Source organism: Gopherus evgoodei, chromosome 1, assembly GCF_007399415.2.
Source record: "Gopherus evgoodei ecotype Sinaloan lineage chromosome 1, rGopEvg1_v1.p, whole genome shotgun sequence".
Taxonomy (NCBI): Eukaryota; Metazoa; Chordata; order Testudines; family Testudinidae; genus Gopherus; species Gopherus evgoodei.
Window position 1 is genome coordinate 87066931 of NC_044322.1, and position 20070 is coordinate 87087000.

Below are 20070 nucleotides of genomic sequence, written 5' to 3' on the forward strand. Positions count from 1 at the left end.
AAGAGAGCTGGTTGGGAATTATTCAACTAAATATATATTTTTATAAGAAAATGTCAGTTCATTGAAATCTAAACTTTTCAGAAGAATGGATCAGTTTAGACATTGTCAAAATGAAACACTCTGGTTTTCCAGTTAACAACTGTTTTGAAATTTAAGCTAGTTATAGTTTAAAAAATTAAACTGTCAAAATCTTTTGATCAGAACTGAGTTTTTTTCTGGGGAGGAGGGGGTTCAGTATGTGCAAATTTTCAAGATTTTGTGTCACCACAAGTCATGACAGGACATTTTTTTCTCATAACTCAAATTTCAGAGGGATAGGAAAACTATTTGCAGACCAACCCTAGTATTCATTTACAGCTAATGTTGATAACTGAATCATAAGGAGTGTGATTAGAAAACTGCGTCTATCTATTGAAACCTGGCTGAATAGATAACTTGTACTGTTTTTTAATGTAAGTCAGCTTGCATCCTGTCTTATTTAGCATTTAACAGATTAGTTACAACAGGGGATGTGATTATCCTTTAGTAAGAGCAACAGAGAACTTCAGGAAGTATAGTTATCATGAGATAGTCACTGTGGATTTACATGGTACTAGTTGTAGCTGGATGTTCCTAATCCTCTAAGGTATTATGATTTCAAAATTACCGCACTCCCTGATGTTATCTAATTAGTAAGAAGTATGTTTAGTTTTGCATCTACAAATGAATAAAGCAAATTACTTGAGTGGCTGGATATTGTCAGTATAATTCCAATGCACAGTCTCAGAAATCTATTTCTGCTTATGAAATGGTATAGCATGGTTTGTAACAATAAAAAAAACCCTGAATGATAAGGAATTATTCTGACATGTGTTATAGGTTTTCCATACAAATATATCAGAGGGGTAGCTGTGTTAGTCTGGATCTGTAAAAGCAGCAAAAAGTCTTGTGGCACCTTATAGACTAACAGACGTTTAGGAGCATGAGCTTTCGTGGGTGAATACCCGCTTCGTCGGATGCATGTAATGGAAATTTCTGGGGGCAGGTATATATAAGCAAGCAAGAAGCAGGCTAGAGATAATGAGTTTAGTTCAATCAGGGAGGATGAGGCCTTCTTCTAGCAGCTGAGGTGTGAAAACCAAGAGAGGAGAAACTGGTTCTGAAGTTGGCAAGCCATTCACAGTCTTTCTTTAATCCTGAGCTGATGGTGTCAAATTTACAGATGAACTGAAGCTCAGCAGTTTCTCTTTGAAGTCTGGTCCTGAAGTTTTTTTGCTGCAGGATGGCCACCTTAAGATCTGCTATTGTGTGGCCAGAGAGGTTGAAGTGTTCTCCTACAGGTTTTTGTATATTGCCATTCCTGATACCTGATTTGTGTCCATTTATCCTTTTCCTCAGAGACTGTCCAGTCTGGCCGATGTACATAGCAGAAGGGCATTGCTGGCATATGATGGCGTATATTACATTGGTGGACGTGCAGGTGAATGAACTGGTGATGGTGTGGCTAATCTGGTTAGGTCCTGTTATGATGTCACTGGTGTAGATATGTGGGCAGAGTTGGCATCGAGTTTTTTTGCATGGATTGGTTCCTGAGCTAGAGTTACTATGGTGCAGTGTGCAGTTACTGGTGAGAATATGCTTCAGCTTGGCAGGTTGCCTGTGGGTGAGGACTGGCCTGCCACCCAGCGCCTATGAAAATGTGGGATCATTGTCCAGGATGGGTTGTAGATCCCTGATGATGCATTGGAGGGGTTTTAGCTGGGGACTGTATGTGATGGCCAGTGGAGTCCTGTTGATTTCTTTCTTGGGTTTGTCTTGCAGTAGGAGGCTTCTGGGTACACGTCTGGCTCTGTTGATCTGTTTCCTTATTTTCTTATGCGGGTACTGTAGTTTTGAGAATGCTTGATGCAGATTTTGTAGATGTTGGTCTCTGTCTGAGGGGTTAGTGCAGATACGGTTGTATCTCAGTACTTGGCTGTAGACAATGGATCGTGTGGTGCGCCCGGGGTGGAAGCTGGAGGCATGAAGGTAGGCATAGTGGTTGGTAGGTTTTTGGTATAGGATGGTGTTAATGTGACCATCACTTATTTGCACCGTGGTGTCTAGGAAGTGGATCTCCTGTGTAGATTGGTCCAGGCTGAGGTTGATGGTGGGGTGAAAGCTGCTGAAATCATGGTGGAATTTTTCCAGAGTCTCCTTCCCATGGGTTCAGATGATGAAAAAGTCATCAATGTAGCGCAGGTAGAGAAGGGGTGTGAGTGGACGAGAGCTTAGGAAGTGTTGTTCCAGATCAGCCATAAAAATGTTGGCATATTGTGGGCTATGAGGGTGCCCATAGCGGTGCCACTGATCTGGAGATATATATTATCATCAAATTTGAAATAGTTGTGTGTGAGAATAAAAGCACAGAGCTCAGCAACCGGTTGTGCTGTGGTATCATCAGAGATTCTGTTCCTGACAGCTTGTATTCCATCAGTGTGTGGGATGTTTGTGTAGAAAGCCTCTACATCCATGGTGGCTAGGATGGTGTTTTATGGAAGGTCACCAATGCATTGTAGTTTCCTCAGAAAATCAGTGGTGTCACGGTGATAGCTAGGAGTACTGGTGGCATAGGGTTTGAGTAGAGAGTCCACATATCCAGACAGTCCTTCAGTGAGAATGCCAATGCCCGAGATGATGGGGCGTCCAGGATTTCCGGGTTTGTGGATCTTGGGTAGTAGATAGAATAACCCTGGTTGGGGCTCTAAGGGTATGTTGATTTGTTCCGGTGTTAGTGATCTTGAACTTTCCCCTTGAATGTCCTATATCTTAAATTAAGGGAAAGAAATGAGAACAAAAGCAGAGTCTACAGTGGAGACATGCCATGTAATGTGCTGTATCAACTCTCCCTCACAAATGAGCTATAACAGGCAGACTCCTCAGAAAGAGACGTGCAGTACAAAGCAAGTACCAAATTACACAGCTACTTTAGTTAAGCAGAGTGTGTAGTCTCATGTTGTGATCCCCTCAGACATCACAAAATGTATACAGTTGGGTTAGGTCAGCATTTCAGATTGCTAATCTTCAAAAAGTCATAAATTTTCTGTCAAAAATAGTTCTCCAATCAGCCCTCTAAATAGTTATTTTCCCTGAGTTGGTATTGACTCAGTTCTGTAGCACAGTGCTAATAGAGCTGGTTTCTTAAGGATGATAGGTTCTGAATATCTGTGGTCATTAAAGATCCCATGACACTCTTTAGAAAAGCAGGTGGTATTCTGGTCAAAATCCAGTTTTAATAATTGGTTTTAATTCTGCAGATTTAAAATCTCCTTGCAATTTCAACTGGAAAAGGTACTGTGCACTAGATCATGTTCCAGGGGTCAAAAGAATTCTCTATGTTTCTATCCACAGTTCCCATATGGAAGAGAGGTCAGAAGAAGCAGTTCTTTCCTCTGTTCTTCATTCCTTCCAGATTCTGCACAAAGAAATCAGATAGCATCAAAGGAAGGTGGAATTATGCTTTTCACAACTTTTAAATTTCCAAAAACTACTAAGTCATCATCTGAAGCAGACACATTTATCTTCCACTTCTTAACACCTTGAAAAGAAAAAAAAGTACCCCTTCTGATTTACGTGGAATTGACTTTCCTCAGCTATGACTTTCCTCCCCTGTGCCTAGGTGTCATAAACAGATAGCTAAGGGTTAATGTCTCTTTCACCTGAAACACCTGACCAGAGAACCAATCAGGAAACTGGATTTTTTCAACTTTGGGTGGAGGGAAGTGTGTCTCTGAGTCTTTTGTCTGTTTTGCCTGCTTCTCTGAGCTTTGGAGAAGTACTTTTTATTTTCTAGTCTTCTGTTTCTAAGTGTAAGGACAAAGAGATCAGATAGTAAGTTCTATGGTTTCTTTTCTTTGGTATTTGCATGAATGTAAGTGCTGGAGTGCTTTAATTTGTATTCTTTTTGAATAAGGCTGTTTATTCAATATTCTTTTAAGCAATTGACCCTGTGTTGTATCATCTTAATACAGAGAGACCATTTGTATTTTTTCTTTCTTTTTTATATAAAGTTTTCTTTTAAGACCTGTTGGAGTTTTTCTTTACTTCAGGGAAATTAAGTCTGTACTCACCAGGGAATTGGTGGGAGGAAGAAATCAAGGGGAGAGCTGTGTGTTGGATTGCTAGCCTGATTTTGCATTTCCTCTGGGTGAAGAGGAAAGTGCTTTTGTTCCAGGATTGGGAACGGAGAGGGGGACTCACTCTGCGTAGTTTCACAGAGCTTGTGTCTGTGTATCTCTCCAGGAGCACCTGGAGGGGGGAAGGGAATCAGGATTATTTCCCTTTGTTGTGAGACTCAAGGGAAGGTTATGTCACTAGGATGGAGCAGAAAACATGACTGTGTGTGTACAATGGTTTCAAAATACAGCACTTCACTTTGCCATGTAACACAGGTGACTGCAGTTTCAGGGGGGCCATGCTAAGATTAATCAAGCAGGGCAAACTGCAAACAATGGGGCAGACAATCCCCAAGACTGGTAATTATTCTCATACTTGGATTCATCAAGCTAGCAACAAAACAGCTTCTATAATACCTTACTGTTTACTCAGAAACCAGAAATACAGTTCCCTTAAAGCAACCCAGCATTTGGGCTTCCACCCAGATAGCCACGTCAAATATGATAAGGATGACTGAAAATCTTGTTCATCATATAACAGGTTCTACCAATCCCAAAGGATTGGATAAATTTTCTGCCAGGTCAATGAATATTTTAAATCTTTCCCAAATACATGCTCATAACCAATTCTTATTAACTACACTAAAATGTATTAAAAATAGAAAAGCAAGAGAGTATTGGTTTAAAGATCCTTATACAGAAAGACACGAATAGAGTTCCTAGTTCAGTTTCATAGTAGAGATGGTAAGCTTTAGAGTTCTTTCAGAATTAGTCCAGGTTAAGTCCAATTTCCAATATCAGGGTGATTGAGAATGGAATTGGAGACCTCAAGCTTCTCTTGATGGGCTAATGCAGATTTGAAATGATATGAAATACCTATCTTATAGACCTGGAAGGGACCCTGAAAGGTCACTGAGTCCAGCCCCATGCCTTCACTAGCAGGGCCAAGTACTGATTTTGCCCCAGAACCCTAACTGGCCCCTTCAATGATTGAACTCACAACCCTGGGTTTAACAGGCCAATGCTCAAACCACTGAGCTATCCTCCTCCAAAAAAGTTTTTACAGAGATTACTGGCAGGCTATAATAGCCTCTTGACAGCATGAAGTCCTTTGGTGAACCAATAGTGTCTTTGAAGTAAACTCAAATTTCCTAAACATCACTGGTAATTAGCTAAATGGATTAACATAAGGCAATTGCCTATCTCCTGCCATTTGCAAGTGATTTACCACAAACTTCAAAGAGAAATTAAGAGATATTGCTACATTTTCAGTTCATTTAAAGGTTAACATATTTTGATCTCTGAGTTAACAAAATACAGAGATAGACAGGAACTGTTTGGTTACATTCTTAACCTCAAAAACACAAACATTATCTACTAATATATTTCTAAAGGTTGAATCTGGGTTGCGTACCCCTTTCTAGCCCTGTAACAACGTGTTCACTAGCATCACAGTGTAGTCACCCTATTATAGATTTCCAAGCAGTTAGCTGTGGAGCGTATGTGTTTTCCGTTTTCTAGAGAAACAATACAGAAAGGTAAAGAGTTGTAGTCTTTTTTTCATTTGACTTTGCACACTAATTCATCCAGTTCTACACAGCCAGCATGTGCAATTTACTGGGGCTTGTGCTTGCCCTGCAACACCATATATAGTTGTCCTAATACTGTACTAAACTATAATACAGTAACTCTTCAGACTAGGCTATATATCCATGGCAATTCCTTGTATGGGCAGTTTGTAACATGCTTTGTGATCCTTTGGAATGTAGTGTACCATCTAATGGTAAAATGTTCTTATTAGCAGTGACATCTTTCTTCAACTCGAGACAGGGACCAAAACACTTTCTCTATTGGATTATATGAACTGGAACCATAAACTCCCTGAACATTAAATTTCACCAAATGAGGGTCAAACCATCCTCATCATCATATCCACTCATTATACTCCACACCCGAACATAGATTATGTATTCCTTATGCCATCCAATCTTAAACCAAACTTTGCACCCTCGATAATCTGTATGTTATTCCCTGATAACCAGAAACTTCTATGCTTAAACTTTGTACCATTCACTTTTTTTTAAACATATCTTAATAAATTTTTTAATCTTAATTACAGAGGCTAGATTGTAGCATTTAATCACAGCTCAAAGAGCTCTACTGCCCAAACGGAGCACTGGGAAGTGTTCTCCTACAGAGAGGCAGAATATTCCCTGATACCTCACGTTGCATAGGTTGATGGTTGGAGAAAAGTAATCTGTGATATCCCTTTCTGAGATGGAATATTTTCTCCTTCTTTCACACACCCACACTCATGTGAGTGGACAACTTAATTGGTCAGTGCATAGATGGAGGAATGCATGTCTACCTATTCCCTCCCTCCAAGATCTGACCCTGTAATATTACTACAAATTGAAAATTAAATAAACAGAAGGGAAAACTATTTTCCCTACTATTTTCTTACACATGCAAAATAAAACATATTAGGAGTTAATATAACACTTGTTTTTGTAGGAATCACCAAAATAAACAATATAGAAGTAGAGAATAAGAACTGAGTATTTATAAGGAAATATGCACCTTGGCAATAAATTTCTCATGGTGAAAATATTTCCATATTTTCTTACTACAAACAAATTTAAATGGTAAGATATTTTTCCCCTTGGAATTCTAAATGCAATCTGCCTCAGGGGACATGGGCTTGTTGCCTGTGCATTGTGCTGGTTGGAAAACAACCAGAGACTTTGAGAATTGTAGCTTTTACCTGTACACAACAAAGAAACAGACAGCAATGCATAGGTTGAGAATCAGGATGTGACAACTGCTGGGAATGATATTACTGTTGCTAAAAACTGACTATAACTATAGTTTCCAGAAGTCTCCAGGTAGCGGTCTTCAAATGGTCTCCATTTCTTGTTCTCCTCAAAGGAAGTTACCTGGGCTGAAAAAAAAATGCAGGCCCTGCCACAGTAATTATTTCTTAACATATATAATTATGTATTCAGGTGCATATAATTACACAGAAAATTAAAGCATCTATCTGCAGACTCCATGTAATTGCATGCAAGTACTGACAGGCAGTTAGAAAACTCCATTCCCAATTGCAGAAATAAATAGTGTAATAAAATCCAATTCAAGATGTAAGTACATAGGTCAATTAGGGATTACACAGAAATAAGAGCTCTCTTTAAAATAGAATGTAGACATGTTGAACTTTGTAGGATTTTGTATCAAATACGTGCATCAAAATAATTTAATATCAGAATAATTGCAAACTGACTGCCATTTAGTTAATGTACTGGATGTTAAAAAACTTTAATTATAAGACTATAAGGGCCACCATAAGTAACTCAGGCAGTGCATTAAACTTTGGGGCATATGAATTAGTGACCATTGCTAGTATCCCTTGCAAACTGTATTGGAACTAATGCAATTATATTTTAAACTGTATCCAACTGTATGCAACTATATTCAAGGGTACATACCCAACATTACATTAGTTTTGAATGATAATGTCATAAAACTCCAGGGAGGAGGGATAAAAGGAAAAAAATAGACTTTTTTAATAGAACAAAAGAACTATGGGAGATATTTTGTAAGACACAAATATTAGTTAGGCATTTAACTTCAAATGTCATTGAAAGTCAGTGGGAGTTAGACACCTAAATGCATTTCTGCCTTGGAAATCTCCCCCAGTGTTGTGTTTCTGAAAGAAAACACACCATTCTTCCCCCTCACCAAAATCACTCTCTTTTATTGATTTTTTGTTTTATTTTCCCCCACAAAACTTGCAATCTCAACCTTGGATTAAGAGAAATCAGGCTTGCTCCTACAGATAAAGATACTTTGCTGTGTTAGAAAAGGTTAGAGTCTATAATAAATGTCAGAATCATAACCACTGTAATAAATGTCCTTGCACTGCCCTACACACATACCAAACAAGTGTGAGGAAGTAGGACAGTCAAATTTCAGTTTGGTGTTCTGGTACTTAGCGTACTTGTATTTTATTAATTACTGCACAAAGTTTCGGAGGGGGGAAAAACACTAATTAAGAACTACAAGACAATGTAAAAATATGTGAAGCTGTAGGCCTAATTTATCATAGCAGCCATCCATATTACTTACAAGATAAACAGCACAAATGGCAACTATCTAACATTACAAAACAACTCAGGTCTTAGCTATGCAGATAAGAAGATTTCATGAATCCTATTCTAAAGGCAGCACAATTAATAGGGCAGTCTTGCCTTGTTAAGGCAGAACAGTTGAAAACTCATTGGTTTTAAAAGGTACAGGACTTTCTGGAACTGAGTAATGTTGCATTTAGCTAATGTTACATAATATGTAGAGGTTAACCACTGTGTAATGTTTGAGTATTCACTGTGTACTACCTATCCTTTCACATTATCTCAGGAAAAACTCCAGCAAAGCAAGGAATCTCAAACAATAACCAAAGAGCAATATGCTATCGTATCAAATAAATTAGGTCAGTGATCTCTGGTGAGTAAAACTGTTTCAGCTTCATGAATACAGGATCTGATGTAATTTATATTTCCATTAACTATGTCTGATTATATGTCTGCGTGTGCCACAAAAGAACTGAACAAACTTGCTGCATGTGTTTGTTTAATATACATGTTCAGTTGAACTGTATTTTAAATACTTTCAGTAGTGCTTTCCTCCTCACCCGTGCTGACCTCAGCATTGACTGACCACCTAGCCAGGGTGTGTAGGTAGAAAGCTCCAAGGACACCTGGTCCCTAGAAGCCCACAGCAGTAGTGCATTATAACTGACTGACTTCTCCCTGAAGGCCTTCACTCTTTCAACTCAGCATCATCCCTGCACACATCTGTGATTCCAGACTCCTTCAGCAATCATCAGTGACAGATACTGCCTTATGCTCTAGGATACAATGTGGCCGGCTGGACTGAACTAACAAGATTGAAATAGAGCCAAGTTTTTTGGCACCCTCCCTACCCCCAGATTCCCTCAGAATGGATTTAACTCCCCATCAAAGTTTCCTTTGTACTGCAAAGCAGCTGCACAAAAGCAGGATGATGCCCAGCTCAACTTTGTAGGCCCGTGGTTCTCAATCTTTTTTTTTTCACAGACCACTTGAAAATTGCTGAGGGTCTTGGCTGACCACTTAAGGATCTTTCCAAATGTTGTTAGTATTATTAGCTAACTATTGTAAAGCACTTTGGATAAAAGTGCTATATTAAATAATAATTAATAATTAATAATAAACTTGTTTTGTTCTACAAATAAAAGCACACAACTCATATTTTAATATCAGTAGTCTTACATTTCTTTAGCAGTGGATGTGCCCTCTCTCCCCTAGTGCGGCAACCTCCATGCTGGGTCTGGGAAGGAGTGGGGGGGTCTCTCCCCTTCCACAGCAGCCAGAGCTGAGGCTGGGAAGAAGGGCCATCTCTCCCTGGCAGCTGCAGACCTGGAGCTGGGGAAAGTTGCCTCTTTCTCTGGCCACTTCAGCCCTACACATCGGAAATTCCTCCCACTCCATCTTCTCATCCCACTGCCCCCTCCCACCTACTCCCTATTCCCCCCAAGGCCACCACCTCACCTTACTTGTGCGTCTTCTCTAGGGTCCAGGCACCTAACTAGTAGAGTCATGCCTGTGGCCCTTCATTCTCTTGTGTATGGCTGCCCAGGCACACACCTTAGAGGGAATTATCCACGTAGCACCTGAATGGAGCTTGTGGACCACTGGTACTCCACGGACCACAGTTTGAGAACTTCTGTTGTAGTAGGTGATATAGGTCTAAGTAAGCTGCTTTGGTCTGGGGATTTCTTAAATAAAAAGAAAAGGGGGTTGAACTGAGGTCAGGGAACAGAAGATTAAACCTTTTCCTGAGGTTTCTTCAGCAGGGAATTTCGCATGTGCAGTTTAACCTTTTCCAAATTCAGAGGACTTATGTACATTTTGTAAATAAGCAGAATCAGCAGGCGAATACACTGGTTCCATGTCACTGAATTCTCCCCCAAGACCATCAAATCTACTATCACTCAGCAAAAGGACCCCAATATTCTACTTATTTCATATTCTCTATGTGGTTCCATTACATAAGGTTACCATACATTGGTGTTTCCCCGGACATGACCTTTTTTTGGTCCTTCAATTGCTGTCTAGGTGGATTTCTGAAATCTGAACACATCTGCGATTTTGAGCTGGGCAACTGTAGTGTGACCATTGCTGTATCCTCCATCCCCAAGGTCCCTCTCCCCACCACAGTGTCCTCTGTTTCAGAATTTAAAATAGGATAACGACACCATTAGAGCCACTTCTCCATATTACATATGACAATTTTAAAAATAATTTGTTACATTGTACAAACACTCCTTCCTGTCTGCCCTGATTCTCAAAAAGTATTTAGAAGCCCAACACCCTTTGAAATCAGTTGAGTTCTATGGAAGAGCTGGGCTTCAGTGTTTTCAAAAATCCCACCTGAATCAATTTGTAAGCTTCAGTTCCAGATTTTTTTTTTTAATGGTGCTAACATATTGTTACATGCTGCACTTAATTTAGTACATGTACTGAAGTTAGACAATTTCTTTCAATAGGGAGGAAACTGAGCCTTCTTTTTTGCAGATGAAATTAGCACCTACAACTGCAGTTTTGCACCTATAAAATTTTGCTCACTATTATGCACTTTGAAGTCTAATGTAATTCTATTGATTTCAATCATTTCCACATCTTTACACACATTTAACTGGGCAGAATTTGTCCAAGGTATGATATATGTATCTAATATATAATCACAATAATGCTTTTTGCTTATCTGCGCACCACATTTCCAGTAAGGCAACTGTTCCCATGGGTATATTCCTGGATGAAAGCTATTTGTCAGGAGAAATTAGATGGGTTTTCTCAAACTGATTGTTTCCAACAATCAGTTACTAATTATTATTTTTATTAATGACAATAATTGTTTTGTTTTATGAGTCAAAATGATCCTTTAACAATAAGAGTCTCCACTAGGTTCTAAGACTACCTAAATTCTGCCTTCATCTAACAGGAAGTTAGAATGAAACTTATATCTGAACGTAGAAAGCCAATGCTTTGATCCATTGTGTGGAATACACAAATACAACTTTCAGTGAAAAGATGCTTTTGAGTTTTCGCTTTAGGAATATTTATAACATATTTTCTCAATTTACTGCTGGTTTTAGTTGTGTTAAGTTGACCCAACTTTAGGAAAATAAGCCTCCTGCTTTATGTACCATTATCAATCACAGTCAGCATTGTTTAAAGAACAGAATTTGCCTTCTTATATTAGGATGAACCATGCTAACCAGGGGCCTGTTGATGATACTTCAGCTGAAGTCAGTGGAGTTTTTTTTTTCCCACCCATCACATTGTGATCATTACAAAGCTTCAGGTTTTTTACATTGACCCAAAACTTGATGTTATTATTCAGAAGTCTAGGCAAAACTGTCAATATCACTGTATACAGTGTAGTTCTAGAAATGTTGGTCCCAGGATATTACAGAGACAAGGTGGGTGAGGTGATATCTTTTATTGGACCAACTTCTATTGCTGAAAGAGACAAGCTTTCAAGCCACAAAGAGCTCTAATACCTTTCCCAGACCTGAAGAAGAGCTCTGTATGGCTCAAAAGCTTGTCTCTCTCCAGTGATGCAAGTAAAATCCATGTCTTACCAGTATAGGTGGGGGCACAAGACCTCCCCAAGTGACTCTCCATGTGAGTTCTCACCACATCACCCCCAGACCTAGGCCCCCCATGCTTTCCCCATCCCCTCCCCATATCCATCTCATGTTACCTGTGGAGGTGTTGAGGGGCTCTGCTGTCCTGCTGCGCCAGAGACAGGACTGGGAGGGGCAGACTGGGGGCCGGCAGTACAGCCACCAGAGGAGTTGCCAGTGTTCTGCTCCTTTCCCCGCTTCCCCTACTCGGTGGGGCTGCTGCTGTGTCTTTCTGGTACCGGCTATAAATAGCTTGCTGGTATGGCATACCGGAGTATACCGACCTACTTGCACTGCTGTTTCTCTCACCAACAGAAGTTGATCCTATAAAAGACTTTAATATTGGTGGAAGTTTTGACTGAGGAGGTACTAAGGACCGTTGGAGAGGGCCCATTATTTCTAGACAAACACACACTGCCTAGCACACACACACACAAACAGAAAGGGTGACCCTGAGAAAATGACAGAAATATCTCTATGGGACATTATACACTCCCAGTGAGGAGCTCTCTGGGACATGGACAAGTGGATAGCTGTGGGAGTTGGAATAATCCAGCACCTCTGTAAATCAAGTCATTTCTATTTAGGTGTGGCACGGGGTTCACTCGCTGCAGGTGGCACCTCCTTCTGGCCACCCTGGAGATTAGCTCTACCAGATTGAACTCTTCTCTTGTATTGTCTGCACTCATCCTGTCTTGCCCTGTAGCTCTTCTTGCTCCAGAAACTGCAACCTTCTTTTCATGACTTGGCCAGGTCACCATACATGTTCTCCTTCTGGGAGTGATGTAACAAGTCTTTCCCGGACAAACCATCCCTAATCTACTGGCCTCTGCCACATCTCCAGTGGCTGGTAGGGGAACCCAGGTTCACCCTCCACTCCAGGTTCCAACTTAGAGGCCCTCCAGTCAGCATCCAAGGCTGCACTGTCCTACCTTGTTGCTTTCCCCCTAGCCTTTTCCTACCTTTCTGGCTCTGCCCCAGGTTCACCAGCCTTCCAACTCTCTCCTTTCATCAAATGACTCCAGCCTACTTCCCTACAATCCCAGACACCCCTCCTTTCCCCCAGGGAGTGACTGAAAACTCCTTCCGTTCAGTCCCTACTGTTGCCAGTTGCCCTGTCTCTTCCTGCCCATCTGAGCCTCTTCTAACTAAATCCTTGCTCCATCTGCTTATCCAAGCACAGCCTGGGCAGTTTATTGACCCTCTTAAACCTTCCAGCCTTGTGTTTGGGGGGACACTTCATTAAAAGGTGTCTAAATATGGATTTAGTGGCCCACTTTTAGACATCCAGATTTGAAAAATGTAATGAAATAAAATAATATAAAACCAATAAAAATCCTTTTTAAAAATTAGAATTTGTATGTGGTCTGTTAAATATTCTATACCCTAACATACCCTATGGTACATACAGTAAACAATAGCCCATTTCTTGATATGTCACATATTTAAATAAAGTGATCAAATTGGTGTACATACAGTCTGTGTATATATAAACTATGTATTATATGTGTATATAAAACATTATACATGTGTATATTTATATTTTTGTGTATTTATATTTAATATATTAAAATATTTTCATGATAAACAATCCTCATATAGATAACAGGCCCTATATGAATGTTATGTTTTAGAGTATTTCATAGCAATATATAAAATATTCTAAAAAGTGAGTACACTTGGTAACTCTTCTGTGTTTATTTTTCTTTTCTTTATTTTTTCAACAATGGTCAAAGGTTCATTGCTAGAGAATATCATTTCCAACAAGAAACTGAGAGTGACAATACTAACATTCCAGATGTAATCTGATTGGGACCCCAGTCATTTTAGTAGAGCTTGGTATTAATATAGACACAAGTGGTTTTCTATTATACGAAACCATTACACCTGAAATCATTCAGCTGGCAGTAGCATCAACAGTAGCATAGTATTATTGCCCATGGAAGCCACTGATAAATTTAAGGATCAGCTGATACTTGATGAGTTCTGTAGCAGAAATATGCACTCAAGTTAGAAAAATGTGCTTTCTCTCAGTTCCAGTTTGAGAATACTTGCTTCAGAGTGGGGGAGAGACGGGAAAGCCAGATTGCAGTTTTTAATTCTTTAGCTATTAATGAACTTTCTTCTACTTAATTTACTGTGTTTATTAATAATTCACAAAACTGGTCAAGCCTTTAAAACTTTACACACAGCTTTCTGATAAGGAGAGAATAGGCTTACACTGGGTCTTTGAGCACTTAATAATGTAAATAGCATAGGAAATTGCAGTACTCTAGTAATATAACAGTAAAATCTGAAGAATCCTAACAAAAATTTTGCTCATTTTGCACTGTTTTTGCTGTTTGTGACTGGCACTGTGACAATGAAAATGAATTCCTTGGGAGATAATGTCAAGGCAAAAAAGTGGAAAAACATATGATTTTGTACTTCCTCAAGCTAATGGCACATCAGATTTAAATAACTAATAATCGGATCTCTAAGATGATACACTTACAGAAAACTAAACAGCATTTCTTGTATTGTGTCTAGAATTTCAACTGTCACAAATTTCAAAAGAAGTCCAGCAGATGGAGATGTTTACTCTTAAATAAAGATAGTATTTTCCCTTCCAGCTAAATCTATTATTTTCAAACAAGCAGAATAAGGCTAAAAACTTTACTTGTTAAATATTCAAAAAATTGGGATATTAAGTCAATTATTTAAAAAAAATGCAACGCTATATTTCAGCTTCCATTTCTTTTTTCATATGCTTCCTCTTACAGGGAATTTCATTGTGTTTATATAGATTTGTAGAAAATTCCTACTGATATATCCATCTATACATTAAAGGACTTGTTCCCAATAATCACTTTTTCTATTTTAAAGAAACATTATATTTTATTGAATTGTCATAAATAATTCAGAAAAGGCAGAAATGTTCATTAAATATTTATATTCTGCATTTGGGAAAAACAGATGATGTAATCATATCATATCATATCATGATGATTAAATACTTTCCATGCCAACAGTAACTCAGGAGAATGTTAAACAGCAGCTACTAAAGTTGGATATTTTTAAGTGAGCAGGCGCAGATAACTTGCATTCAACAGTTTTGAAAGAATAGATGAGGAGCTCTCTGGACTCCTAATGTTGATTATCAATAAGCTCTGGAACACTGGGGAAGTTCCAGGGGACTAGAAGAAAGCTAATGTTGCACCAATATTTTAAAAAGCACAAACGGGCAGCCTGGGGAAAATAGCAGGTGAAGAGGAGGGCAAAATTAATTATGCTAAAACAAATATCCTTGAAATGCAGACATAGGGTGACTAGATAGTAAGTGTGAAAAACTGGAAGTGGGGGTAGGGGGGGGTAATACGTGCCTATATTACTGGGACTGTCCCTAAAAAGTCAGAACATCTGGTCACCCTGTGCAAACACCAAGCAGTCAGATCACATTAGAAGGCAAAAATATCAAGAAATTAGAAGAACTCATCTACCTGGACAACTCAATATTAGCCAAAGGAGACCTCAAGAAGGAAATGACATCAGGGACAGGAAATTTACTAAACTCAACAACATATAGAAATCAAAGATATATTGGACCAGAATGAAACTGAGAATTTTCAGTTCAAACGCAATATCAGTGCTAGCATATAACTATGAAAACTGGAGATCTACTAACATATTCAACATAAAACTAGACACCTTCAAAAATAAGTGCCTTCGAAAGATACTGAGCATTGGTTGGAAAGACTTCATCATCAACAAAGAGATTTGAGAAATCACCAACTAGCAGCTCATTTTCACCAGAATTGGAAGGAAGGCCTGAATATATTTGGCGCATATTGTCTGGATGCCAACACACAGACTACAACATGAAACCATGAAGTGGAAATAACTGGTATGAGGAAATGAGGAAGTCCAAGAGAAAACAGAAGAATCCTTAAAAGAAAGGGCAGAGTAGTTGATTTCAGTACCATAGAGCAAATGGAAGCCTCAGAAAAATGACAGGAAGTGGAAAGTGGAAGATACACATTTCTACCCTGTGTACCATTATTTGTGTAGGAAGGATGTTAACAAATAAACAAAAACCATGGGATGACCACAGGTAATTATATACTTGTCAGCTAGATATCAGTCTCAGGAAAAATAACTGACATAGGACTTAATTAATAAAGAATTTAATCAATGACAATATAATTAATTTCAATCCACATGGATCTGTGGAAAACAGATCTTGTCATATTAACTTGATACCCTTTTTTGATGAGAGTACAAGTTTGGTTGAAAAAGATATTTATGAAATATATTTAGACTACTGTAGGGCATTTGACTCAGGAACATAAGATGTAGGACTGGAAGGGACCTCCTGGGTCATTGAGTCTATGCCCCTGCTATCACAGACAATCCCATCATATAATCCCATTCTTAAATTTAAAATGTATGACATTCTGGTTAAGAAATTGGAATCATACAAATTAATGCATATGCATATGTTAAGGGTATTAAAAATTGGCTGTTAGGCCTCCAAAATGTAACTGGAAAATAACATCAAACTGGTTATGTTTCTAAGGGGTTCTCAGGAATTGGTTCTTGGTTCTACACTGTTTAACATTTTAATCAATGACCTGGAAGAAAACATTACTGATAAAGTTTGCATATAACACAAAGATTATAGGAGTGGTAAATAATGAAGAAGACAAGTCACTGATACAGAGTAGTCTGAATTGCCTAGTAAACTGGGCACAAAAAAAATATGCATTTTAATATTGCTAAATGTGTAAAAACAACAAATGTAAGCCATACTTATGGGGGTGGGGACTCTATCTTGGGAAACAGTGACTCTGACAAATATTTGTGGGTCATGGTGGATGATCAGCCAAACATGAGCTCCCAGTGTGACACTGGCTAAAAGGGCTAATGCAATCCTTGGATGTATTAACACAGGAATATTGAGTAGGAATAGGGAGGTTATGTTACCTCTGTATTTGGCGCTGGTGTGACTGCTCTTGAAACACTGTCTGCAGTTTTAGTGTTCACAATTCAAAACAGATACTGATCAATTTTGGTGAGTTCAGAGAAGAGCCACAAGAATGAATAAAGGATTGGAAAAAGTGACTTATAGTGAAAGACTCAAGAAGTTCAAAGTATTTAACTTATCAAAGAGAAGATTGTCTATCAGTACCTACATGGTGAACAGAATGTTGATAATAAAGATCTCTTCTGTCTAGATCAAGTATAGCAAGTTCCAGTGGCTGGAAGTTGAAGCTAGACAAACACCTGTCAGGGACTGTCTAGGTATCCTTAATCCTGCCTCAGCAAAGACTTGATGACCTCCTGAGTCCCTTGCAGCCCTACATTTCTATGAAATTTATACTAGAAATGCAGTTCAATTTTTTTAACTGTCAGAGTAATTAACCATTGGAACAATTGGCTAAGGGATGTGGCGAATTCTCCATCACTGGACATTTTTTAATCAAGTTTGGATGATTTTCCAAAAGAGGCGCCGTAGTTCAAACAGGAATTAATTCAGGGAAGTTCTGTAGCCTTTGTTGTGTAACAGGTCAGACTTCATAATCACAATGGTTCATTTTGGCCTTTCTAATATACGAAACTATTAAAAATATGATAAAATAAGCAAACAAACACCCACATACCGTCTTTATTAACTACCCTTTGAAATATTGGAGCTATAGTAGTCTGGAGTATTTTATGAATATTGAATAAACACAAAACATATATTTGACTTTATAATTATGAGAATCTTTCTTGGTTTTCAGTTTCATTATATTTTCACAATAAAGAATTTGAGGGATAAAATTCTCCCCAGATCAAAGGGCCAGCCAAAAAGCTATCACTTATGCCCTAATTTAAGAATGAAATTGTAAGTCAAATAGTGATAATATCTTGGATTGGCCCTTTACATGGAGGGAGAGTGCAGGACAGGGGGAAAGTGGTGGTGGTTTCAACCTAGATTATTAAATATACTTAATCATGATTTTAAGTATATTGTGATCTTCCAGTGGTTAAGAATAGTGAAAGTCAATGAGATGAAGTCTCCTATTGTCATACGCTACAGAATACTTTGGAGGACAATGAAAATATGTGAAACTGTGGTAATGATTACCTACGTACCAACAGATGATTACTTTTTCTGAATATCGGGACTGTCATTATAAAATCGGGACATCTGGTTACCCCAGTTTGAACTCATTGCCTCTTGTCCTGCCCTAGGTTGCATGAAAGAACAACTTTTCTCCATCTTTTTATGGCAGCCTTTCAATAATTTGAAGACTGCTATCATGTTCCCCGTAAATTCAACATACCCAGTTTCTTCAGCCTTTGATCATCTTTGTCCCTTGCCTTGGATCCTTTCCAGTTTCTCCACTTCTGGTGTTAAACAACACAGGACCCAGACCAGTCCCAAAGGAATTCCACATGATAGCTCCTTCCCATCTGACATCATTCCGTTAATAGTTATTGTTAGAAGAAAAAAGGAGGAGACTGACCTAGATGCAGATTTGAGTGGATGACCATTTTTTATTGCGGTACTTGTTCCCCTGGACCCAATTGTCCAGTAAGCGCTGGATTAGTTACATCACACTCTTTTTGTTTAGGTTAGTATGTACACACCTACATTTATTACAACACCTCAAAACCCATTATTAAGTAACAGAAACACTCACTGTTAGTAAACTCACCTCTATCTATTGCTCATAGCGTTACACATACTTTTACCTTGAAAATACATTTCTTTGCAACAATTTGTTGCCATAAATCTTTTTTTATTTTTTTTAGTAGTTCCCAGGGGAGGGAGGAAGGGGCTATAAACAGTTATCAAGGGAGGTGGGGGTAGGGGTCCTAAGCCCAGGCTGGTTCATAGGGCTGGGAAAAGAAGGGAGGGGAAGATAACATTTCTTTTACTTTCTTCTGCACAAATGGCAATGTTCTGCACCCTCATTTTTACTAATCTTTAGGAGCAACAGAGAAGGGAATAGTCTGGCAACATAGATTTTAAACAAAAAAATACCGAAAAAAATTGCAACTTATGTATTAGTGGGGGGGGGGCAGCTGACCCACTCCCTGAGAGTGTGGGCTGCAGCAGGCCAGTGCACCTGTGCAGATGGGCAGCCAATTAGAGAAGGGGTTATTAGGCACCAATCGGGGCCCAGATTGGAGGCAGCCAATCAGGGCCAGGCTCAGCCCTATAGAAAGGCTGCTCAGGGAGGGACCGTGGAATCTGTCCCAGATCTTCAGGGGGGAAGGGCTGTCTCCAGAGCAGGAGACTAGCACCAGGGACAGCGCAGTGCTGGGCAGGCTCAGAGGAGTAGAAGGAAACTCCAGCTGCTACCTGCCAGGCAGCAGGCCCTGAGGGAAGGGCCTAGCCAGTGCAAACAGGCCGAAGGGGAAGTGGCCCAGGGACAGATGGGAGAGAAGGAGGTCAGGGAGGCTGCCACTAAAGGGTCCCTGGGATAGGATCCAGAGTAGTGGGTGGGCCTGGGTACCACCCCTTCCTCCTTGTACTGCACCTGGCCATGCAATAGGGGGCTGAAACAATCTGCAGTCAGCCCTTGTGACAAGGAACTAGACTTTGGAGGTTGTGGTTAGCCACTGAGGCCAATGCAAAGACTGTTGCTCATCTCCCTTGCCCCTCCCCCGCAGTAGGGGGTGAGGATGGACTAAGGGGTACTGCCGGAAGGAAGTGGTTTGAAGAGGATGCCGCAAGTTGGGAGCAACACGGGTCCACTCGCCAACTGAAGGTGTGATGACAGATGGAACATCACCAGAAGGGGGTGCTCCATTGGACTGAGCTAGTTCCTGGAGTCACCAGCGGGAGGCACTGTGGTGGTGAGTCCCAACACCATTACAATTATGTGTTTGTCCCCTAATACCAGCTTATTATTATACTTAACCCTACAAAATCCCGACAGTTACTTTTTGTTTGCAGTTGTTTGACCAGTTCGGAATCCTCTTAATGGTAATTCCTCCCAAACCTTCATTTCTCCAACTTATTTATCAGAATGTCATGTTGTACTGTGTCAAAAACCCTGCTGAAATCCAAGTATATTATGTTCACCTCATTTTCCCCTATCCACCAAACTAGTTACACTGTCAAAGAAGGAAATCAATCTGGCTTGGCATGATTTGTTCTTAGTAAAACCATGCTGCTAGTGAGTACCCTTTCATCCTCCAGGTATTCAAAAATTGAATTTTTTTATATTGCTGTAG